Source organism: Artibeus jamaicensis, unplaced genomic scaffold (genome assembly GCF_021234435.1).
Source record: "Artibeus jamaicensis isolate MK-2021 breed Jamaican fruit bat unplaced genomic scaffold, CSHL_Jam_final contig_335, whole genome shotgun sequence".
NCBI classification, from domain to species: Eukaryota; Metazoa; Chordata; class Mammalia; order Chiroptera; family Phyllostomidae; genus Artibeus; species Artibeus jamaicensis.
The window spans coordinates 7,291,444-7,316,503 of record NW_026521800.1 but is presented as its reverse complement, the minus strand read 5'-3'; the positions used below and the strand labels follow the sequence as shown (position 1 = coordinate 7,316,503).

The window sequence follows — 25,060 nt, the reverse complement described above, 5'->3', positions numbered from 1 at the left end:
TAAGATCAGGAACAAGACAAGGTTGTCCACTTTCACCACTTCTATTCAACATAGTATTGGAAGTCCTAGCCACAGAAATCAGACAAGGAAAAGAGATAAAAGGCATTCAAATTGGTAAGAAGAAAGCAAAACTGTCATTGTTTGCAGATGACATGATAGTGTACATTAAAAATCCTATATACTCCACCCAAAAACTGCTTAACCTAATAAACAGTTTTGGCAAAACGGTGGGCTGCAAACTCGATATTCTGAAATCAAAGGCATTTTTGTATACCAACAATGAAACATCAGGAACAGAAATCGGGGAAAAAAATCTCATTTGATATAGCAATAAGAAAAATAAAATACCTAGGAATAAACCTAACCAAGGAGGTAAAAGACCTGTACTCAGAAAACTACACAACACGGAAGAAAGACATCAAGAAATACACAAACAAATGAAAACATATACAGTGTTCATTGATCCAAAGAATTAACATCATCAAAATGTCCATATTACCCAAAGCCATTTACAGATTCAATGCAATATCTATTAAAGTACCAATGGCATAGAACAAACACTTCAAAAATTTACATGGAACCATAAACGACTCCAAATAGCTGCAGCAATTTTGAGAAGGAAGAATCAAGTAGGAGGAAGAATAAAGAATAATACCTGATATCAAACTGTATTACAATTCCATTGTACTCAAAACAGCTTGGTACTGGCATAATAATGGATACATAGACCACCGGAACAGAATAGGGGGCCCAGAAATAAACCCAAGTCTCTATGGTCAATTAATACTTGACAAGGGAGCATGAGCATAAAATGGAATAAAAATAGCCCCTTCAACAAATGGTGTTGGGAAAGCTGGACAGCTACGTGCAAAAAATGAAACTTGACCACCATCTTACACCATACACAAAAATAAGTTCAAGGTGGATAAAAGACTTAAATATAAGTTGTGACACCATAAAAGTCCTTCAGGAGAACATAGGCAGGAAAATCTCAGATATTCCACTCAGCAATATTTTTACTGATATGTCCCCTAGAGCAAAGGACATAAAGGAAAGAATAAACAAATGGGATCTCATCAAAATGAAAAGCTTCTGTATGGCTAAAGAGCATTAAAATGAAAAGAGAACCAACTATATGGGAAAACAAATTTGCCAATGATACCTCGGACAAGGGTTTGATCTCCTAAATATATAAAGAACTCACATGAATCCACTCTAGGAAGACAAACAACCCAAGTAAAAAATGGGCAAAGGACTTGAACAGACACTTCTCCAAGAAGGACATACAAAGGGTTCAGATTTCTAGTACAAATGTTGGGTACTAGAACCCTAACTGTTGCTAGAGAAGTGCAACTGTATAAAAGAATTGGTATTTAAATTCAAAAGAATCTATGCACCCCAATGTTCAGAGCAGCACAATTTACAATAGCCAAATTATGGAAACAACCTAAATGCCCACCAGAAAGTGAGTGGATAAAAAAACTGGTACATTTATACAGTGGAATACTACACAGCAGAAAGAAAGGAGCTCCTACCTTTAGCAATATCATGGATGGAACTGGAGAGCATTATGCTGAGTGAAATAAGCCAGGTGGTGAAAGACAAATACCAAATGCTCTCACCTGTAAGTGGAACCTAATCAACAAAACAAATATGCAAGCAAAATATTAGCAGAAATATTGAAATAAAGAACAAACTGACAGTAACCAGAGGAGAAAGGGGAGAGGGATAATGGGGGAAAATAGGGGAAGGACCATCAAAGAACATCATAAAAGACACATGGACAAAGCCGAAGGGTGCAGGTTGGAGGGTGGGGATGGATGGGGCAGGGGGGAATGGGGGGTAAAAATGGAGACAACTCTACTTGAACAACAATTCAAAAATTAAAATTTCTCATAAAAATTTGTGTTTTCAGAGAAAATTTTGTAGATGGAGAAGAACAGAAAATAATTGTTCTAGGGTTGCTTGTGTATTCTACAATCCGTGGGGTTGGTGCTGCGGTATTTATGTCAACCTCTACCGCTAACACAGCAGTTCTCAACCTGGGATGGCTCTGGCCCCTAGGGGACATTAGGCAATGTCTGGAGATACCACTGGTCATCACCAGTGCAGGATTAGAAATTGCAACTGGCATCTAGTGGGTGAAGGCCAGGGATGCTGCAGTCCCTACAGTAAAAAATTACTTGGCTCAAAAGTGCTGAGTTTGAGACACTTGTGACAGCTCCCTGTAGCTTTGGAGAGAGAGAATAAACAGAAGCCTTGCCGTTGGCAGTGTAGGGAAAATTTTGTGCTTCAGTGGAAAACTGTGTACTGTCTACTGTAGAGGATCCCTTCCAGGTTTTGAGTCTCGTTTTATAAAAGTTATTTTGCAGGTCTATAAATTATAGCTAACCCACAGCAATACAGGCAGAGATGCAACTGACTTCCCTCTCCCACCATAAAACAAGTTTTGCTTTGTTTCCATTGGCACATTCGTTTCAACATTTCTTTGCTCCATGTGTGTTTGATTATTCTGACTTCTCTATTAAACTGGTTGTAACACCTCACCAGTTTCCTCGTTAATGAATTAAATGAAATAATTAGCATGTTCACTTTTAGCCTGTAGGAGAGTCAAACTTTACCTTTTTTTGGAGAATATTCTTTTAACTGCATTGTCCACCTTTGAAGGAATGGAATCATTTCCACTGGAAGATGCCCTGGCGCCTTGGCACTGGAGACAGAAACCTGGACTTCCATGTGAGCTTCAAAACGACAGGCGTTTGCCTGTGGGGCCCATCCTTGTATTCCTGGTAACTAGGACAGCACTCAGCAGATAGTAAATTCTCCATCAATATTTATTGAGTGAACATTTGAGGCAATTGGCTGAAAATCTGCTTAAGCTAAAACAGATGGATAAGGGAGAGATGTATTCTCAATGAGGGCAAAGGAGGGCAGACTTCTTTAAATAGAGGGAAAAGTTACCTTGATAATGGGAAAGAATTTGTGTTAAATTTCGTGGGATGCTGGCATTTGGGGCCCCTTCCATTGCTGGTGGCTGCCAGTCTAAGCAGTTGAATATAATTAAGAAGAGCAGATGGCGACTTCTCTCCTTAGTGGATAATGGGATCTGGGATAAGCTCACTTGTTTCAAAGACATCTGGGATAAAAATTAAAGGCATTCATAAAATATGAAGTCGCTCCCACATGGATGTATCTCCACAAGAGCGACTGCCCTACCCTAAGGTCTCGTCCACTGCCGCATTCTTACTGCCGGCAAGAAACAACAGGGTCAGGCCTAACACTCCGTCTTCCGCAGTGTGGGAAGACAGAAAAAAATAGGGTTCGTCCAAACAGCGTTACTCCCCACGGTTTGGTCCAGGCACCTAGTCGGCTGCCCGAGATTACAACGTCCGTCACAAAGCACTGTGGGGCTGGTAGTCCAGCGACTGGGCGTGCTGTGCGCATCAGGACCAGACTCCAGAAAGAACCCGGGGTAGGATCTTTGCCCAGACTGGACCCATGCACTAGTGTGCAGCGCCTTCTGTCCTTCAACACCTTCAGTGGGCGGGTGCTGGCCTCACTCCTCTGGCAGTCGGGGGCGCGGTCTCTGGAGAAGGCTGGAACAGTTGTGGCATCTCGGGCTCCCGGGACCGAACTGGGAACGGTGGCCTCTTCCTGAGGAGGTAAAGAAGTTTGCAGCCTGGCGGCAGGGGAGACTCACGTGAAGGTGAGCAGCTCTGGGCTGTGCGATAGGCTTGTGTTGGGCTCTGCTAGGGCGCCCTACTACCTAGAAGGGCTTGAGCTGCGTGAGAGGGAGGGGGGTGCATTTTCTCCGGGTTTACTTCCCTGTTCCTTGAAGGCCGTTGTGATGTGGGATCTACTGGGAGCGAGCTTTCTAAAGACTACAGTCTGGCACGACAACAGGTTTGCAAAGTGAAGCTTGGTGGTCTCTGGCATTGAGTGGGACTCAAGTCCCTAAGGAAGGGACTTGCCTTAGGTTTCCTTAACAAATGGACACTGAAGAGTTCTGAGCTGCCTAGAAGGTAGTCTCACATTCTTGGGAAGCCAGTGGAAAGCTGGCTTGTAAACTGCCTTAAAATTTCTCTCCAAGTAGGTTTTAGTTTGGCGCGCACCCGCCAAGAAGGAAGGGGAGACAGAGTCCAAGGGGAACCTTTGGAACCCGAGTGGAGTAGCTCTGTCCTTTGGTGGAGTTCTTTTGGCTTTATTGGCTTTTTGCATTTCTTTTCTGCTTAGAAAATGGTATCATTTTCTAATGATAGTTCCTTTTATTTATAATGCATTCGTTTACAAAGTTATTTTGCATAGATGACGTTTGACCCCCCAAAACACCCTGGTTAAGTGGGAGGGGCCACTGTGAGGCAAACTGGCTCAGCATATTCTGTAGATGGAATAGGGAAGGGTCCTCCAGAACCCAAAAGGAGTGACTCCTGTTCCTTCATCCTTCCACCAGTTCCACGGCTGCCCTGTCCTGGTGTAACTTGTTCCAAGCCTGTTAGCAATAGGATTTCCTATGGGAATTCATTGTTGATGTAAAATGTGTAATCTGGCTCTACTTTTGGGATTCAGTGTTTCAGCTGCAAAATTGGGACAATAAGCCAAGGTTTCAAAATGTCTGAATCAAGTAAATAGCTAATGGACGGCACACGAAATCAATATAATTTTAAAAAGCCCCATATCTTAGTTTCTCTATTAACCTATTTACATTAATATTTGGTTGTGCATGTCTCCCTGACCTTTGTTTCATAATTGTGATTAGTTTAAATAAAAATCTACAAGTCCTCACCTCAGGCTAGAACCTCCAAAACATTATTCCATGAAGTAACTAGGTGATCCTGGGAGATCGCCACTGGCCTTTGGGGGCATCTCACCCAATCTGAGTAGCACTCACTTTCCCTGCCAACGTTCTTTCCTGAGATGCCAACACTACTTGAATTTTGTATTTTCTGCTCTTTAATACAGATTTATTCATTTTATTTGCTTGCCATGTTTTTTTTTTTTGAGTGTCCAGCATTGTCAGGCAGTTGGTATGGTCACCAGAAATGTGGCTAGAGGAAGAAGATTCTGGTCCTGGGTAGTTTTCATGTGGGATAACTAATTCAGATCCACACACTTGTTGAGCATATTGTACTAAATTGTCATGTACTTAGTTGCTCTCTACAGGGGGTATCCTTTGCTCCATTGAAGGCTATGTTTTCCTGTAGTATTTTGTGACTTGGATTTGTTTTACTCACTTGTATAAGATTATTGGGGTTGGATATATGCTGTTGATGCCATCTTTGGAATGTTCTTAGAGCTGACCCTTCACTTTGGTTTACCAGCTCACCCAGTTTTGGCTCTCCCCAGGAACAGATGATAGCAGTTGCCCTTATTGTTACAGAACAGACCACACATACAGGGCCAAGGAGGGTCATGATATACTATTACCAAAAGGACCCCCTACCAGGTTCATTATGTCCGCCACCAGATAGGAAAGACGTCTCTCAATGCCAGAGATTTGTGAAAAGGAAAGGAAATGTTTTTTAATGCTATACAGACTTAAAGTAGTGACCTGATGTCTTCATTAAAACATCAAAAGTTCTTTTGGATACCCACAGACACCCACAGTGCTTCCTTCTCCCCCTGCCCTAATTTGGGGTACTGTAACTCAGGAAAAGAAATAGATCTCCATGACTCAGGTTGCCTGCACCGTCAGCGGTGCTGCCATCCAGGCAGGATCTCTAATTAATCCAAAGCCAGGTGGCACCTTCTCATGGCCTACTGGCAAGAGTTCTTTCACCCTTCTTCTAGGCAAAGTCTCCCCTGCTTCCCAGGCCACATGGCCAAAGGGAGCACCCCAAAGCCACGTGGTCCTCTCCTCTCCCAAAGCTGCGGAAGTCCCCACTCTGGCCAATACCGAATGGTCTTCTTCTCTCCACCAAAGCTGTGGGGAGTGGGGGGGTCACCACTCTGGCCAAAAGCACATCTCTCTTCTCATATGGCTGAGGGGGTCTGCACTCTGCCAGAAGTGCGTGGCTCTCCCCCTGCACTGCCACAGCCACAAGGTCCTCTCCCCTCTCAAAGCTGCATGTGGCTCTCCCCTCAGTGGCTGCCACCCCCAGGGTTTAAATCCTGGCATAAATCCTCGCGCCAGTCCTCCTCTGCAGCCCCATTTCCAACTCCTCCCACAATCGGCTACACTTGCCAGCACTCCCATATCCTTCCAGCTTTACTGGGCTGCCATTGTGAGTCTGGGCAGGTGTGGCCCCATGGCGTGGAGCCACTCTTTTCCGCGCTCTCATATAGGTGCCATAACCTGGGGACCTGCCTTCCAGTTACATCTTGGGGGGATGTCCCTTCCATCATTCTGGCTCAAAGCATGGCCACAGCTATTTAACATGTCTATGCAACTAGTTAAAGGTTATAGATATGATAAATGGCCATGCCAGAGGTTAGCTGCAAACCTGTGGCTGTACAAAACAGCTCTGCCTGTTCCTGCTCCATGCGTCCCTTCCCCCAACTCACACCTGTGGGGGGCAGGGGTGAGGACATCTTACAACTTTCTAATATTTTCTGGACACCTTGAGTTCTGGACCCCATTACAAATCCCCTCTTGGGGCCCCCCTCTTCGCTGCACCCTGTAACATTATCTCGTCCCCTTGTAACAGAAACACATCCCACCTGAAGTCTTTTCATACCATGGTTCTTCTGTGCCTGCCACTGGTAGGAAGTGTGGCTCACGGTGCCAGAGTTTGATAAAAAGGAAAGAAACAATTTAATTAAAAGTTACATAGGTTTAGAAAAATGGTGGAATTCTACTCTTAAATCTCACTCCCTTTAGAAACGAAGATACACCCGCAAGGACACAGTCCTGCCCTCCCCACCTTTGCCCTGTCAGGCCAGTCTCAGAGCATGCCAGTCAGAAGTACTGTCCTCCAGAAGGAAAAAAAAACAGAAGTTCTTTGGTTTGCATTGCTATGGACGAGAATTATTTATATTTTTTTTTAGTTTTTTATTGATACCATTACAGATATCCCCCATTTTCTTCCCCTTTGCCCACCTCTACCCAACCCCCCACCTCCCATCCCCTGGCCTTCACCACACTATTATCTGTGTCCATGGCCTATGTATATATGGGGTCTGTCCGGAAAAAGTCCAGCCATTGTTGAGAATGGTTTGGGCAACATATAATCTGGCAGCCATGGAGAGTGGACTGGAATGTGCATGAATTGTACTAGTCAGTGGGGGTGGTAGATGCTATTGAGTGAGCGAATGTACTGTGTGACCATGCCATGCAACATGGCTGGGTGACTAGAGCAATGCATCTGCATTAAATTTTGTGTTAAGCTTGAACATTCTTCCACAGAAAGTATTCAGATGATTCAGAAGGCTTTCAGGGACAATGCAATGAATGCAGTGCAAATAAAAGTGTGGCACAAACACTTTAAAGATAGTCGAGAATCTGTTGAAAGTGATCAACAGTCTGGAAGACCTGCAACAAGCAGAACACCTGAGAATGTTGCATGTATACAGGCTTCAGTCAACCAAGATTGGCAACTGACAGTACAAGAACTAGAAGCTGATCTGGGGATTCAAAAACTTGAGTCTGAGATTTTCATGCAGGATCTTCGCTTGAAACATGTCATTGCAAAATTTGTTCCACAGCTTCTGCTTCCAGAGCAAAAGGAACTTTGTGCTGCAGTTGCTAATGACTTGATTCACACCACTACCAATGAACCAGGTTTCCTCAAGAAGGTCATAACCTGAAATGAATCGTGTGTCTATGGCTGTGATCTGGAAACAAAGGCCCAGTTGTCCCAATGGAAGTTGCCTTGTTCTCCATGTCTGAAAAAGGTGTGGAAAAATCACAGTAAGACCACGTTAACTTTGTTTTTGGTTGTCCATCATGAGTACACACCTGAGGCCAAATAATTAATAAGGAGTACTACCTCAATGTTCTACATAAGTTAAGAGATGCAATACAATGAAAATGGCTGCAGCCATGAACAACTGGTGATTGGCAGCCTCATCACAACAACATGTCCAATCATGTATCATGTCCCATGCACAGTTTTTTGGCAAACATCCAATCACTCAGGCAACTCAGGTCCCTGACAGCCCAGATTTGGTGTCCTGCAACTTCAGGCTTTTCCCAAAACTAAGATCACCTTTGAAAGGAAAGATTTCAGACCATTGATGAGATATAGGAAAATATGACAGGGCAGCTGATGGCGATTCTGATAAAGGATTTTGCAGAGTGTTTTGAACAGTGGAAGAGACGCTGAGAGAACTGTGTGAAGTCCCAAAGTGCTTACTTTGAAAGGGACTGAGGTGTCATTGTTCTATGTACAATGTTTCTTGTATTTTGGATCTTCAATAAATGTCTCTGTTTTTCATATTAACATGGCTGGCTACTTTCTAGACAGTTCTTTGTGTTCTTTAGCTAATCCCTTCATCTTATTTTATCTATTCCCCCATCCCCTCCCCACTGACATTTCTCAGTCTGTTCCATGTATCTATGCCTCTGGTTCTATTTTGTATGTTAGCTTATTTTGTGCATTAGATTCCACATATTAGTGACATCTTATGGTATTTGTCTTTCTCTGACTGACTTATTTTGCTTAGCATAGTAATCTCCAGGTCCATCCATGCTATGGCAAAGAGTAAGAGCTCCTTCTTTTTTATAGCTGCACAGTATTCCATTGTGTAGATGTACCATAGCTTTTTTTATCCACTCATTTACTGATAAGCATTTGAGCTGTTTTCAGATCTTGGCTATTGTAAATAACATTGCTACGAACATAGGGGTATATAGATTCTTTCTGGTTGGTGTTTTAGGATTCTTAGGAAATATATCCACAAGTAGATCACTGGGTTAAAAGACAGTGCCACTTTTAATATTTTGAGGGAACTCCATACTGTTTTCCACAGTGGTCACACCAATCTGCATTCCCACCAACTATGTACTGGGGTTCCCTTTTCTGCACATCCATGCCAGCTCTGTTGTTTGTTGATTTATTGATGGTAGCCATTCTGACAGGTGTGAGGTGATAGCCCATTGTAGTTTTAATTTAAATCTCTCTGATGATTAGTGATGTCGAGCATTTTTTCCTATGGCTATTGGCCATCTGTATGTCCTCTTTGGAGAAGTGTCTGTTAAGGTCCTTTACCCATTTTTTATTGGATCGTTTGTTTTCCTGGTGTTGAGTTGTACAACTTCTTTTATATTTTGGAGATTAACCCCATATCAGATGTATCACTGGCAAATATGTTTTCCCATATGGCGAGTTTCCTTTTTATTTTACTTATGGTTTCTTTTGCTGCGCAGAAGCTTTTAGCTTGATGTAGTCCCGTTTGTTTATTTTCCCATTTTTCCCGTACCCAAAGAGACATATCAGCAAAATATTGCTACAATATGTCTGAGATTTTACTGCCTGTGTTTTCTTCTAGATTTTGTATGGTTTCATGACTTAACATTTACATCTATCAATTTTGAGTTTGTCTAGTCGCACTGTTTTTAATGTACCTGTCCAATTTTCCTAACACCATTTTTATTGAAGAGACTGTTTTTACTCGATTGTATGCTCACCTTCATCAAATATTAATTGACTGAAAAGTCATGGGATTGTTTTTGAGCTGTCTGTTCTGTTGCATTGATGTGTATGTTCATTCTTGTGTCAATACCCAGCTGTTTTGATTACAATAGCTTTGTATTATAGATTGGTGTCTGGTATTGTGATTCCTCCAACTTTGTTCTTTTTTTCTCAAGAGTGCTGATACCTTTCGAGGTCTTTTTGGTTCCGTATAAATTTTTAGAATATTTGTTCTAGATCTGTGAAATATGTCATTGGAATTTTGATAGGAATTGCATTGAATCTATAGATTGCTTTTGGTAGTATGGACATTTTAATGATGTTAATTCTTCCAATCCAAGAACACGGTATACACTTCCACTTGTTCGTATCTTTCTCCTTTTTTTTATTCAATGTATTAAAGTTTTCCAAGTATAGGTCTTTTACCTCCCTGGTTAAGCTTATTCCTAGGTACCTTATTTTTTGTTGTTGCAATAGTAAATGGGATTGTTTTCTTAATTTCTCTTTCTGAAAGTTGTCAATGTATAAAAGTGCCACATATTTCTGATTATTAATTTCATATCCTGCTATTTTGGCAGCATTAAAGAAATGCAAAAGATTGTTAAAAAAGATACTATGAACAATTAGATACCAATAAATTGGAAAACCTGCGAAAAACAGACAAATTTCTAGAAACATATAACTGACCAAAACTGAGCTAGGAAGAATCAGAAAACTTGAGCAATAACAAATAATGAAATTGAAGCAGTAATCAAATAACTCCCAGCAAATAAAAGTCCTGTACCAGATGCCTTCCCAGGCAAATTTCACTAAACATTCAAAGAAGAATACCTATCGTCTTCAAGCTATTCCATAAAATTCAAAAGAAGGAAAGACTTTCAAGCTCTTTTTACAAGGTCAGCAGTATCCTCTTTCCAAAACCAGATAAAGACACTACAAAGAAAGAAAATTATAGACCAATATCCCTGATAACACAGATGCTAAAATCTTCAACAAAATGTTAGCAGACCAGATCCAGCAATGTATTAAAAATATCATACATCTTGACCAAGTGCAGTGTATTCCAGGGATTGAAAGTTGGTACAATATCTGCAAATCAATAAATGTTATAAATTACATGAACAAAATGAAAGGTAAAAATTACATGGTCATATCAATAGATGCAGAAAAAGTATTAGATAAAATCTACCATTCATTTATATAAGAACTCTCAACAAAGTGGGAATAGAGGGATCATACCTCAATATGATAAAGACCATATATGAAAAACCTACAGCCAACATCATCCTCAATGGGCAAAAACTAAAAGCATTTGCCTTAAGATCAGAAACAAGACAGGGTTGTTTGCTTTCACCACTCTTATTCATCATAGTACTGGAAGTCCTAGCCAGAGCAATTATATAAGAAATAAAAGGCATGCAAATTGGAAAAGAGGAAGTAAAATTGTCATTTTTTTGCATATGACATGATACTGTACATAGAAAACCCTGAAGGCTTGAAAAAAACTACTAAATCTAATAAATGAATTTGGCAAAGAATTGTTTGCACTGTTAATGTTTTTCTTCAAGTTAAGTCCATCTCTAGAGTTGTAAAATGGCTTAGTCAAGATATTATTGGCTTTGGGGTTCTTGGGTTCCCCAAGATAGAAATTGAGAGGAAACCCCATAGAACGTTCTAGGCAGATTTTATTAAGCTTATGCTCCAGTACAGAGAAAAGGACAATCCTCTGAAATGGCTCAGGGGCTGGCCCTGCTTGGCTGTTTTTATAAGCTGGGGACAAATTGGGCTTGCCTGAAAAGGAGGGCATTTTGGAAAAGGCAGGCTCGCAGAATTTCCCATTTCAGGTTTGGGTGATGTCCTTTTCCAGCTCTGTTGTTTGGTGATTGGCTCCTTAGTCGTGGGAGCAAGATGGCCAACAAACCTTCATCCACTGTGCAGATGGGTCAGCAGTTGAAGAAGACAGAAGGAAGATAAAATCAGCTATTTCTGTGTTTTTGAGTAGAAAGTGGAGGGATAGTAATATTTTGGAATCCTGCATTCATTTTGGCCATCTGGTGCCCTTGGGGTCCTGGGAAGAGGTGCCTCTGCTGTCTCAAAGGTAAAAGCACACACCCCTGCAGGGTCAGATAAAACAGTACCTACAGGCTCCAGCCTGTCATTGAATGGATATCCAGTGATCTCCTTTGTCTATTTTCAAGTCTTAAGTTTTTTTCTTAGAGCATCGAATTCATCTCTAAAGTAGGGATAATGGGTCTTGAGATCACAACGGGCTGTTGTGAGATATGCCTTATAATAACATTTATAAATATTCTTGACATTGCTTAATAAATGGTAGCTGCTGCTCTGGTTTTTAGCCATTTTGCTTTGGACTGGCAGGGGACTGCTTCCAGGAAGTTTCTTGGGAACTGAGCTCCACATTAGTTCCTGACTGTTTGTAACCTGACCATGTTGTGTTGTGTTCCAACTAACCTCAGCTTGGTCCCTGTCTGCCCCTAGTCTACTCATAGGTCCTTCCCCCTTATTTTAAGAAGACAGGCTCAGTAGCAATGTCTGTTTCTTGTCTGTTGCACTCAGGAAGTGTTGTACATCTTTGTAAGTCCTTCCTATTGCAGACGAAGACTTTCTCATGTTTCTAAGTTTTTGCCCCCTTTCCATATTCTTTCAAACAGGCTTATGTAAAATGTGGACTCCTTGGCATCAGCTGGGCAGATGCTAGTGTGATTTGCTATTTTTAGGTTATTTCAGACTCTACCCTCTTCTGTTAACTCTGGGGGAGGAAGCGGTAGATGGTGGGCTGGATGTGTCCCTCATGTTCTCTGTGAGGCCACAGACGTGAAGGTATCTGTGGTCAGTCCCCTGACTTCTAGATGTTAAGGTTTTGTGCAAGTGCACTGAAGCCATGGCCAGGTAGCCCAGCTGGTTAGAGCATCGTCCCAAAGCAGCAAGGTTTCAGGTTTGATCCCCAGTCAGGGCGCATACAGGAATCAACCAGTGAATGCGTGGATGGGTGGTGCAACAAACCGGTGTTTCTCTCACTCCCCTTTTCTCTCCCTGTAAAAGCAATAAACAAAATTTAAAAAGGAACAGAAAAGACACTGAAGCCAGAAACCTTGGTTTTCTGTTATTTGGATGCACCTAGGCTATATTCGTCCCCGCTCCACCCCCCCACTCCCACCCCCTGCCACCAACCGTCTTTCCTTTCTGATCACCCAGTGCTCACCTGCTGGCTATTTTTGGAAGGCTGGCTTAAGTTGCTGTACATTGTAAGCAAACCAAGCTTTTTGTCTGGTATGATGTAGGAAATGTTAAATATTAGACAAAAGGCCCAAAACAGAGTCACTTATGCTAAGCCCAGCTCACCACACTCTCTTAATTACAGTTTGGCTCTCCCAGAAATAGAATCTTAAGTTAGTCAGTCAGGAATCACCTGCTAGGTCAGTAATCTGCTGATAGACCCTCCATCTCTTAGAAAGTTTGTAAAAGTTTTTGATTTGGGCCAGTTCCTTGGAGCTTCTTTCTCTCTGCTAGATTGGATGCTGCCCAATTCAAACCAGTTTTTGCTTAAATAAACACTTAACATTTTATATATTGCTTAGTTTATCTTTCAACAGGAGAAATTGGTGAAGTCAGTGTCAGAAGCGAAAGGAGGAGGGCTCTGCTGGTAAATTGCCACTGGGCACTATAATAAAGCACAGCTTTGAAATTCAGTGGCTGTTTCTGTAAAATGGGCACAGTACCTGCCTTGCACCCAGGGTGGCAAATTAGTGTTCATAATAATTTTATAGCTCTCAGAAGTGGGCTGAAGAGGAATAAAAGATGGTATTAATAAGTTTTGTTCCATGCTGTGAGTGAATAGATATGTTCTTGAGATGTCTTCTAGATGTTTTGTGTGGCGTGGTGGATGTGGGGAGGTAGAAGCGGTGGGGGAGTGCCAAACCTATACCCCAACGATATGAGGCTGGGAGGAAGTGGGGGCTGGTCTGAGGTCAGCCGAGTGTTCCTGCACTTCCCTTGGACAGGGGTTCTTGGGCTTCTTCAGCCACCTTTCGGAGTTGCCCTTGCTTTGTTTACTCTGCTCAGCTAGATGGGAGGAGGAAACACATGGTGAGATCTCAACAGAATTTTAATCATCACCCAGTGTGTGTGTGGTCTCGGGGACCCTCAGGCAAGCTTTGAAGTCTGTGGGTTTTTCAGGCAATCTCAGGTTAACAAATCCAGATCATTGCAGGCTTGACCCTAGAAAGAATATAAGGTGCCTGCAGTTGGCAGCTGGTTCCCGCAGGCGCTGACTTTACTTGGATTACGGTGTCTCTGTGCTTAGAAAGACTCAGGAACTCCTTTGTAGATGACTACAAAGGAGTTCCCATCAGACTGTCAGCGAATTTCTCAAAAGAGACCTTACAGGCAACAAGGGGCTGGAAAGAGGTATTCCAAGTCATGAAATCCAAAGACCTACAACCAAGATTGCTCTATCCAGCAAAGTTTTCATTTAGAATAGAAGGACAGATAAAGTGCTTCTCAGATAAGACCAAATTCAAGGAGTTCATCATCACCAAGCCCTTATTATATGAAATGTTAAAGGGACTTACCTAAGAAAAAGAAGATAAAAAAGTTGAACAGTGAAAGGACAGCAAACTCACAGTTATCAACAACCACACCTAAAACAAAAGCAAATTAAGAGGACAGCTGGATCAGGAGTGAACCATAGAAATGAAGATCACGTGGAGGATTAGCAACAGGGAAGTGGGAGAAGGAGAAGGGGGGAGAAGGTACAGCAAATAAGTAGCATAGACAGTAGATAGAAAATGGGGGGAGGGTAAGAATAGTAGAGGAAATACAGAATCTAAAGAATTTGAGACATGTGTTCATGAACTAAAGGGGGAAATGGTGGGGGAGGGGTATGCAGGGTGGAGGGGAAGGGAGGGGGGAATAGAACAAATGTAATGGCATAATCAATAAAAAAGTTAAAATAAAAGACTCAAGAGTTGTCAGCCCCTGTGGCTGCTCACCAGGTTTTTACTGCTCTACTCTTGTGTGTAAGAACAAAGCCCAGAGGAGAGCCTTTCCCAAATGCTGACCTCTTCTAGGTCCCAGGGGGACAGTGTTCAGGAGACAAAGCCCAGTAGTGCTTTGTCTTTCAGGGGTGGTTGTGGTGCTCGTGTTTTGGCTCCTGGGAGCCTTCTCATTGGCCTGATGTGGTCTTCATGCACTGCTGCCTTAGCACCGAGCATGTGAAGAATTTTAAGCACAGGAATTAACTGTGGATTTCATAATACTGATATCAAACCTCACAAGATACATCATACCCAGTGATGAAAAGACTTAAATTTTAATAAGACAGTGTTTTTCTTAAAACTTTTTTAAAAATCATGTTTTCCTGAGATGTGCAATCCCCCAGATGAATAAATAAACCCACTCTAACAACTCTCTGGGGTCTACAAATGATTATATATTTTTACTTAATGTAAAAGTTGAGTTCCAGCTTTTCCCTAGAAAAGGGAGTATAGGGAAATACTTAAGACTGGGAAGCTAGACCGCCTGGGATCATGTTCCAGTTCTGCCACTTGTTAGCTGTGTGACTACCCCATCATTGTACTTTACCTCTCTGAGGCTCAGTTTGCTCACCTGTAAAATGGAGATAATTAGTTGTAACTTAATCTTTAAGATTGAAAGAGTTCATTTGTACACAGTTCTTTGAATGCTGCCAGGCACATAATAATAATAGCAACCACTGGCATTGTTCTTTCTGTAGTTAGTACTCACTTCCTTAGGCTTTATAATGCCCCATTCTTGTGATGTGAGATGTTAAGTTCACCAACTTTTTCACCAAGAGTGGGGACACAGAATGAAAGGCAGCCATCAGGGGTAATGCGTTTGTTTTCTGTTGGATTTGAGCAAATGTGTACATGACAGGAAGAATAAAGTGAGGAGAGTGAAAATCCACCAACACAGCTTTTGTCTCCACAGCTGAAAGAGTGAAACAAGAGAACCTGAACCTCATCTGTATTCCCTCTTCCTTACAGGTATGTCCTGCTTTCCATTCTGTGTCTTTGCAGTAACTCAGGGTAGAGGCAGAAGGGTGGCAGTTTCTAAATCAAATAATAAAAATGTGATATTTACTAGGAAAAATTTTATAGAGAATGGCAAACATGCTGATCCTACTGAATCAAACCCTCACTCATGAGGGCTTGATTTTTCTGTGTATACATTTGTCTGGGGGAGTCAAAAAACAATTCTTACAAATAAAGATGCTAATAACGTATAGAACACTCATTTGAAAGGATATATGCTCCCCTATGTTCACTGCAGTGTTATTTATTGTACAATAGCCAAGATTTGGAAGCAGCCCAAGTGCCCATTATTAGATGAGCAATGGAACAGCAGTGATACCTTTACACAATGGAATACTACTAGGCCAAAAAAAGACAATCTTACCCTTTGTGGCAGCATGGATGAACCTGGTGAGTATTGTTTAGGTAAAATAAGCCAGTCAGAGGAAGACAAGTAACCATATGATTTCACTTTTATGTGGATCGAATCTGAAGAACAAAACTATAAACAATATAAATTCAAACTTATAGATACAGAAAACTGACAGATGTCAGAGGAGGGTTGGGGGGCTAGGTGAAAAGTGAAGGAATTAAGCAGAGAAGAAATCTCATAGATGCAGACTACAGCATGGTGATTACCAGAGGGAAAGGGGTTGGGGGAGGTAGAAGAGGGCAAAGGGGGGATAAATGGTGATGGAAGGAGGCATCACTGGGGGTGATGGACACACAATATAGTATACAGAGGATGTGTTACACAATTGTACACCTACCTGAAACCTGTGTAATTACATTAACCAATGTCACTCCAATAAATTCCATTTGTTAAAGGAAGAACATTGTGATACATGCTACCACCTTGATGGACCTTGAAGACACTATGCTCAGTGAAATAAGCCCATCACGAAAAGACAAATGGTGTGTGGTTCCACTCGTAGGAGGTCCCTAGAGTCTTCAGTGTCTTAGAGACAGGTAAGAGGGAGGTCACGGGGGGTGGGGCAGGGGCACAAGGAGTTGTTCTGTGGGGATAAAGTGTCAGCTGGAGAATGTGGAAGCAGTGATGGAGATCACGGTGGTGTCAGCCACACAGCAATATAAATGTGTTTAACACTGCTGAACTGTGCATTGAAAAATAGTTAAAATGATCAATTTCATTGTGCATATTTTACTGTGATAAAAATATCTATGAAAGAAAAAGAAAAAACAGGCCAGGCCTTACAAACAGAACTGGGGTGAGTTGTGCTCACGCTACCTGAACTCCTACTTTCATGAGGCCTATGGACATGCAGCAGTGAGAAGAGTCTGGGGACTGAGGGCCGCTGAGCAGTCTTGGACAAGCCTGGGTTCTCTTCTTCCTACCTTATGGGTACATTAAGAAAGCCAAATGGTGCCGGTGTGGGGAGTCGCCATTGTGTGCAGGTGCAGAGAGCTGCATATCAGGCCAGCTGCTACCTTCTCACACATTTGAGGACAGCTGAGCAAGCTCACCCGATGCACAGCCACTTGCAGCTGATGGGTGGGGACCCTGCATGGCAACCGCACCTGCCAGCAGTGCCAGAGTCACCCATGCGTGAGCCAGCTGAGAAGTGCCAAACGGCGCTCAAAATGGTGGTTTATTTTCAACATTTACATTAATACATATTTTAACCCCAAACAACTGACTCCATACAATTGTTCTATCAAAAGAAAATTGTAGAATTTACTTTCTAAAGTAATAACTCCTTAAGCGGTGTTGGTGTGTGTCCACTGCAGGACACACATTAGAAGCAGATGGCATCATTGATCAAGGCTGTCAGTGTCTTTAGCTTCATCTGAAGGTAAGACCAAAGGTCTAAATTTAAGGCCTTGAGGTTACAATGAAAAAAGTCCCTTCCCCGGGGCATGTGCATAGACACACACTCACACTCATACACACTCATTGATGGTCATGTATACATACTGACATTCACACATTCATAGTCACACGCAGTCACATCCACTTACACACCCATCTGTTGTGAGGGGCTGGGGTCGATGGCATCTCTGCACCTGTTGTTGGTCCCAGGGAATGTGTCCTGCTCACTTCTCAGATTTGGCCCATGTCAAGATCTCCGGCTTCTGAAACATTATCGACAGTTTGCTTGGGTTTCCTTAAACTCCTTCCTGGTGCAGGCATTCCAGCTCAACCACAGCCGCACCAGTGTGCCCCTCCCCCAGGCTGGCAGGCCTCTTTGTCAGATGACGAGCAGCACGACAGCTGCAAAATAAGAAAAGAGGAAGGGACAAAAAGTCATGAAACCCACATTTCATAGGATCATTAAGAGCTCTTAAGAAAATGCTGAGCTCTGTAGAATCTTTGTGTTCCAACCTCTCCTTTATGAATAATTTTCTTTTTTCCCTTTCTGTCACGTGAAATGCATTTTTGATGAGAGGAGAAAAAACAGCCCCAATCCTGCCACTGGCTGATGGGAGGGGGGATGCAGCCTAATTCCCTCCTCAGGGATGTACATGTGAGTGTTGAGGCTGCCCTAGCAGACTCCCTGTCTATCTCCTTTTATGTGCATTTACTAGAACAGGTGTTGTAGACTCAGATGTAGGACCATGTTTCCAACACAGCACAAGGCACATGCAGTGTCACTGTAGCAAAGGGAGATCGGGCAGATTGACAAATCAGTGATGGTAGCAAGAAAGACAGGATACTTGTTGACGTTTACCATGTGTCCAGTGCCATACTATGGGCTTTCCATGAACTGACTTCATTTAAACCTCAAACAGCCTATGTTGTAATCAGTTATTACCCCACTGGACAGATGCAGAAATTGAGGGTTAAATATCTTTCTCTAGAAAGGTCAAAAGTGGAGAGTGGAACCTGACCTTTTCCCCTGAGGAAAGTAATAAGTGCACATGTTTAACATACAAAATCGTGCAGAGGGCTGATTAGACAGGGAGCGATGGAGGGAAGGAGAGAGATGGATGATGGGAGAAAGGGATGACGGAGGGGAGGAGAGGGGAAGGGAGCAAGAAGAGGGGGAGGAAGGAGCCCACTCACCCCCCTCCCCACCTCCAGGCCTGCTTCTCAGAGGCACTCCTTCCGTTGGCTCTGAGGTCATATCTCCAGGGGTCACCTCCGTACCTTTTGATTAACCTAACACACCTTAATCAGCGTCACTGCTTTTCCTGCTGACAGGTAGGAATGTGGATTGCCTCAGCCACCAGTACAGGCACATCAGAGTCTAGCATATTTACAGGTAATCTGCACAACCATCAATTCCTAACATTTTCCCCTAATGAGGTTCCCTTGATGCCCCACCATGCACGTGAAGGTGGCCACATGGTCACCCTCCTCTCCCCAACTTCGCTGCCGATGACAGACAATTCCCCTTGTTAAGGTTGACAGTCCTTATAGTCTCTGGTGCTTTGTGTATAGAGTTTAAAAGTTGAAAACCAATTAACCTGAATTAGCCTAGTTAATTACTGTAACATACATCCCAAAATGAAGAGTGGCACAAACACAATAATTTGTTTCCTGTGTACCTGCTTGTGAAGGTAAACAGGTTTCTGAGCAGCCACACGGGACCCCAGATGCAAGGCTCTGCCTCCCTGGCCCTGTGAGTTCCACAGCCATCCTCAGTCATCCCGTTTCAGCTACTGCCCGAAGGACCCATGCAAGGTCCCCACATGGGTTGTGGCACCTGGTCACATGACCTCCCAGGTGGGAAATCCCCTTGCTGGCCAACCTCCTGAAGCTTGTCAACCCATACCCCTGCATCAGGGGACCAAGTGCCTGACCTGGCTGTGGGTTGGACTTTTCTACTCACAGGAGAGGTCCTAGTGCCAAACTCAGGAGTTTTTCTTTCTTACACCTTGTTAAGTATTCAGACCAACCCTTGTTTTCCCTGAACCAGATTGGGCTGTGCATTTATTATGGAGTGTTTCCCTAGGGTTTCTAATTGCCTTTCCCTGTTGTGAGACCAGAAATTCCGACTCTTGTCGGAACCAGGGAGCAGGGGACCCAGATTTTTTTTGCCTTGCCCCAGAGATTCTGTCCCAGGAGGTTTGGCTGGGGCCTGGGCTGGGTGTAAGTAACTGCCCAGGGAACCTGGTGGTCAGTGGGTCTGAGGGCCACCAGCCAGAGTACCAGCCTCCACAGCTTTTGTCTCCTCCAATCACAGGAGGTTCCAGTGCCTTTAATAAAGCTGATGTGCCTCAGTCACTTCTAATGTTATCGCTAGGGTGAACAGCTTCTTCACCTTATCACCTGGTTTCTTAAAGGAGTTTCCAAACATTTTAACCATCTCAGAAATGAGCAGGCGGGCAGTGCAGTCAGGAACAGTTACCCTCTCTCTGCATCGACCCACATCTAACAAGCGACACAGATGTGCCTGGTATGCCATTCGCAGAAGGCTGTGCCAGGGTCCTATTGGGAGCAGATCCACTTGTTGGCACCTTGGCTGGGTCCTGGTGGCTGTCACAGGCACAGTGCCCATGAATGATCCTGCTCACGGATATGCAATGATCAGGAAAGGCAGCTTAATCAGTGGGAATGTGTCCTTCCTAATTATCTGCAGATCACAACTGCAGAAGTGATACTCAGATACTCTGTCAAAGTTAAGGGATGATTAATAATTTTTCTCTGTGTACTTGGCAGAGTGGTACTCAAAATTATGCTAATAATAATACCTTGTCTTCTATGCTCTCTCTTTCCAGAGATGGCTCCAGTTTATCTTTCAGCAGGGAAAATTTAACGTTGGTGGGTGAAATCAACACCCCCCATTTTTAGGGGGTTAAACAAAGATGAGAGACAGAAAGTGACTCGTCAAAAGTCTGACACTCAGTGGTCAAGTCTGGGAGATTCTAATTGCCCATTGAAGACTCTGTCCTTTAGGGTAATTATGTTAAGTTGTCATAATGAACATTTGAGCGTCTGAACTCAGTGACATCTACTTGCTCTGTGTGTCCCACAATGTGGGTCAGGGAGCCACACTTCTTGTTCTTTCCACACAGTTACTCAGGGACTCAGGGCTTCTCCAACATCTGGCTCCACCAAGTGCTCTGGAGGCCTGCTGACCCTCTGCATTCAGTTGGCAATGACCACAGAGCAACAGTGTGCAGGATGGATGAATGGGTGGTATCAGGAAGGCCTGGGAGGAGCCATTTATGGCTGTTCTCTCCTCTGGCCAGACCTGAACTGCAAGGCAAGAGAGGCTCGGAAATGCAGGACAGTCCAAACACCATGCATCTCAGAAGTCAGGAAAGCATACCCAACCTCTTGCCTCTGTATCTGTACAGCCAACTCCATCCACCTTCAGGAAGAATATCAGAGAGAAGAATAAAAGGATGTCATGGCAGCCAACATAGCACCTCAAAGGATTATGAAAAAAGAAAGCATTGTGCACTTATTTCTAAAGAAAGTCTACTTGCTGTCCATACCAACTTTCTTCCTTTCTGTTTTCCTTCTTCAGAAAAAGAGACCACATCATTCTGGAGCCACCTAGATGGGCCAGGTCCATGGCCAGCCATCCCCATACTGATGACAACCATGAGCTCGGGACAGAATAGAAAAGGCTGGTAATTGCGGTATCTGGCAAGGAAGCATCAGCGAAGAGACCAGCACAGTGGTGACCTGACAGGTTTTCCCTCCTTGATATCAGCTTTGTCCTAAAGACAGTGAATCTCAGCACTGCTCCATGGGCAGGACAGGAATGACTCAGAGAGGACTGGACAAGAGGCTTGTTGCAGCCAGAGTGGGGGACTGCCAGGGACCATTTTCTCTTCTCCTTTCCTGGTTCTGCTCCTACTCTGAAGTTGCAGCCATGCTGGGGTATAATCTCCTAAAATGCTGATGAAAACCTGCCTCTGGCAAGAACCTGGGAAAAGGAATCCTGTACTCCAAAGAATTTGGAAAAATCCTGCTTATTTTCCCCCTCTTTTTCTCTTGCCACTTTGTTTTGAAAACCACTCAGTTATGGAAGCTGTAGTACAGTCCCTGCATGGGGCAGGAGGGGAGAGGAATCTAAGATTCTGAGAGAAACAGATTCTAGCCGATAGATCCGGTGCAGGAGAAGACAGGAGCTGGGTCCACAGAGAACACACCCCAGAGGCCAGCACAGGCTGACACGGAACTGTGGTCTGATCTTAATGTTCCCACAGACTCAAACAGTGGTCCCTCAACCTTGGCCATTAAGTGGTGGGAAGACAGACCGTGAAACCCCATCCACTAAGGGCAACACATTACTAGCTTCACCTGAAGTTTGAGGGAGAAAACAATTGAATTTGAATGGGCGCAGAGGTCAAGCATAAGAAGGCCAGAGCTCTGGAGCCCCAGCCTGCAAACCTGCCATGCCCTGGATTCTAGTTTTGAGAACAAGTTTATTTTGTGCAAATCTATTTTTCTTTTGCATTTTCAGTTTCTTTCTTATGATCCTGTGTCTAAGACTGAATTTCTTGTCTGAAAGGTAAACATAAGCAAGTGAAGAGCAGCTCTCAGCCCTCAGCATGGCTGGGGGAGGGAGGTGCTAATTCACATCAAGTTCCAGAGAAGGCACAGCCCAGCCGGACCTCAGCACCACCTCCCTCCTGGGAGTCCAGGCAAAGTTCTGTTTGTGCCATTAACTGGGTGTGTCAGGTGGGGTCAGCCTGCTGATGGCCCACCAGTCCTGGTTCACATGGTAAATGTGGAGCTACTGGGACCAAATCCATGCCCCTCTGCGCGTATTCAGGTGTAGCACCCTACTTCTCAGTCATGTGGGCTTCACTGACATTCTGACATCTCAGGGGGAGATTCTATTCCTGTCATCATTGTGAGGAGGGGACGGGTATGGGTAACAGGCCTCCTCAAGGAATGGCTCCATGAGTCCTCCGTGACACCTCCCCTTCCGTGACACGTGGGATGGTTTAGCACTGAGTCACACTATAGGTAGGAAGTAATGCCTGCACATCCATATGGTCCCTTTTCTGCCCTTATCCCCAGTGAGAATTTGCTGGGGGAGAGACCAGAACTTTCTGCCAGATTCCATTGTGTTTGAGGCATTTATAGAGTATGGCATTTGTAACCAGCTCATGGAAGCCTTCAGCTCCTGAGGTTTGCTCACTTCTGCTCCCCCTCTGCAAGTTCCCTATTCTTTATGCATTGGGTCACTTAATGAGTAAAACCATTACTGGCCTAGGGGATAGGAAATGCCAGCTGAAATGACCTCAGAGTGAAAGAAAATTAATATGTACCCTGACTTGATGTGTCTTAGAAGTCAGCCCATCTCTGACTACACACAGGTCTACTTGAGAACATTTTAATGTTACTTCTTAACAGTAATTTCTTTGACTTTATCACCCTCAACCCCACCCACTATCAAATGACCAGAGAAATATGAACGGTCACCTTGAAGCACCTCTCTGGTGATACTACAGTAGGAGCTGGAACATGATACATCGCAGGGACAGCAGGAGGCAGCTGCCTTGCACTGGACAGCGGCAGGAGTGACGGACTGAGTACTTTTCATTAATAGAGCCTGCATCCTGCCCAGTGCCATCCCAACGCCCTTTAAGCACAGTTGCTTAATGTATTGTTGCTGGCAGTTAAGCAGACTGCAGCTTAATTTGTGGTGTGAGGTCAACTGAACTTCACTCTGTAATCTTCACTCTGCTGTGGATTCAGGTCTATTCTTCGGTTCCAAGGCAGCAATTTAGAATTCTTTTTTTTTTTTTTAATCCTCACATGAGAACAATTTTTCATTGCTTTTGGAGAGGATGGACAAGAGGAAGAGAAAGAGAGAAACTTCAGTGTGAGAGAAAAGCATTGATTGCTTGCCTCCCATATGCACCTTGACCGGGAATCAATCCCACAACCTTTCAGTCACAGGACAGTGGTCCAACCAACTGAGCTGTACCAGCCAGGGCTAGAATTCATTTTTTCGTAACAAGAAAAAAATTAGTTTATCCAAAGGAGGAAAGGTAAGTAGATTAGAATTCTGTCTTACTTATAGAAGAGAGGACAAGAAGAAAGATTTTGATTTATATACCAGAACAATTTACATTATGCAGGGTTATGATTTTGTGGTTATAATTTTAAAAGCGAGTTAGGAAACCCTTTGGCTGCTGGAATGGCTATGGGATGTGTGTTCAGATACTGGAAATCTTTAGAGCATTCACTCGACTACACTGCAGTCTCCTGATTTCAATAAATTAGAAAGCAGATGAACACATGTAAAACTAAATTTTTATTGAAACTAATTTATTTGCTTTTTCTGAGTCTTGGCCATGATAACCAGTGTCAATTATCAGTGTTTTCGCATGTGGGAGCAAGAGGTGCTAGGGTGAAATCCCGACTAAGGAAGATTGAATTCTGATGCATTTTTATTATGACAGAAGCAGCTGGCATGAGTGTCTTCTCAGGTTGCTGAGATGGGCCAAGTCTCTGATGTCTCTCCATCTCCCACATCCACCCTTCCCTCTTCTGCCCTCTCCCTCTCTGATTTCCTGCAACCCCACCGATCCACACAGACTGAATCATTTCCTGTGAGTAGTACAATAGCCCCCTGGCTGGTCCTGTTTATCCCTTGCCATCTTAACAGGTAAAAAATGTTCCTCTAACCTATGCTCCTGTGCTTGGCGTGCACACACAGACCCCCTTGTGCCTTGATGAAGGAGACCTACGCCTCCCTGGCTGCATCTTGAGCCAGAGAAACCCCTGTTTCCGGCCCCAATACCTGTTTTTCCTGTTTCCGGCTCCAGGCTTTCCCCAAGTGCCGTCATTTGCCCCTTGGCCAATCAACTTTATGCCCTCTTTTGAAACCCTTCATATTTTGCACCTATTTGAATTCTACGTGGGATTAAACCAGCTGTTCACCAGTGTCTGTATCATCTACTGTCTAAGAAAAACCAGAGCCAGACAGTAAAGTGATAAAAACAGAGTTTACTCAGGAATAAAAGTGGAGAAAAGAGACATCAGGACAGAACCAAGCCCCACTCCAAGCACAGCGTGGGCAAGTGGGAACTTACAGGGAGGAGCAGGTAGGGTCAGCGGATGGAAAATCACTGAAGAAACATTGGGATTGAGGGAAATTGGGGTAAAGCAGGCCAGCAGGATGCTGCGCTAAAGGCAGGCTGGGGAGTCAGACATCACCTGGGGATGGTAGGGGTAAGGAACTCAATTAGAAATGGAGGTTGGTCGTATGCGAAAAATGGGCGAGTCCATTTTTCAGCAGCTCAGCAGGATTTTTGCTAAAACTGGACAATGCAGAGATGAACACAGAAACCCCAAAGTGGAGGCCTTGTTGAAAAGTGGAGGGGAGACTGCATAGATTGTGGTCAAGGAGAGAATTCCTGTCACTAGGCTGTGAGTTCCCTAAGGACAGAAACTATGTCACATTTTTCTGTACCCATGCCCCAAGCCAAATGCAGTGGCTGGCACTGGCGACTCCCACCATACCTCCATGAGGGGTTATGATTTGCGCCCCACTCACTGTCCCT

The 25,060-nt window shown here is 43.7% G+C and overlaps 1 long non-coding RNA gene across 1 annotated transcript; it reads left to right on the top strand.

Annotated features, from left to right (window-relative positions):
- Window positions 1-15,273: 15,273 nt before the first annotated feature.
- On the top strand, window positions 15,274-23,792 carry LOC128627222 (uncharacterized). The gene is made up of 4 exons (XR_008391373.1): window positions 15,274-15,592; window positions 15,899-16,030; window positions 16,448-16,588; window positions 21,058-23,792. It is a non-coding gene; the product is annotated as an uncharacterized LOC128627222 (long non-coding RNA).
- Window positions 23,793-25,060: the final 1,268 nt, after the last annotated feature.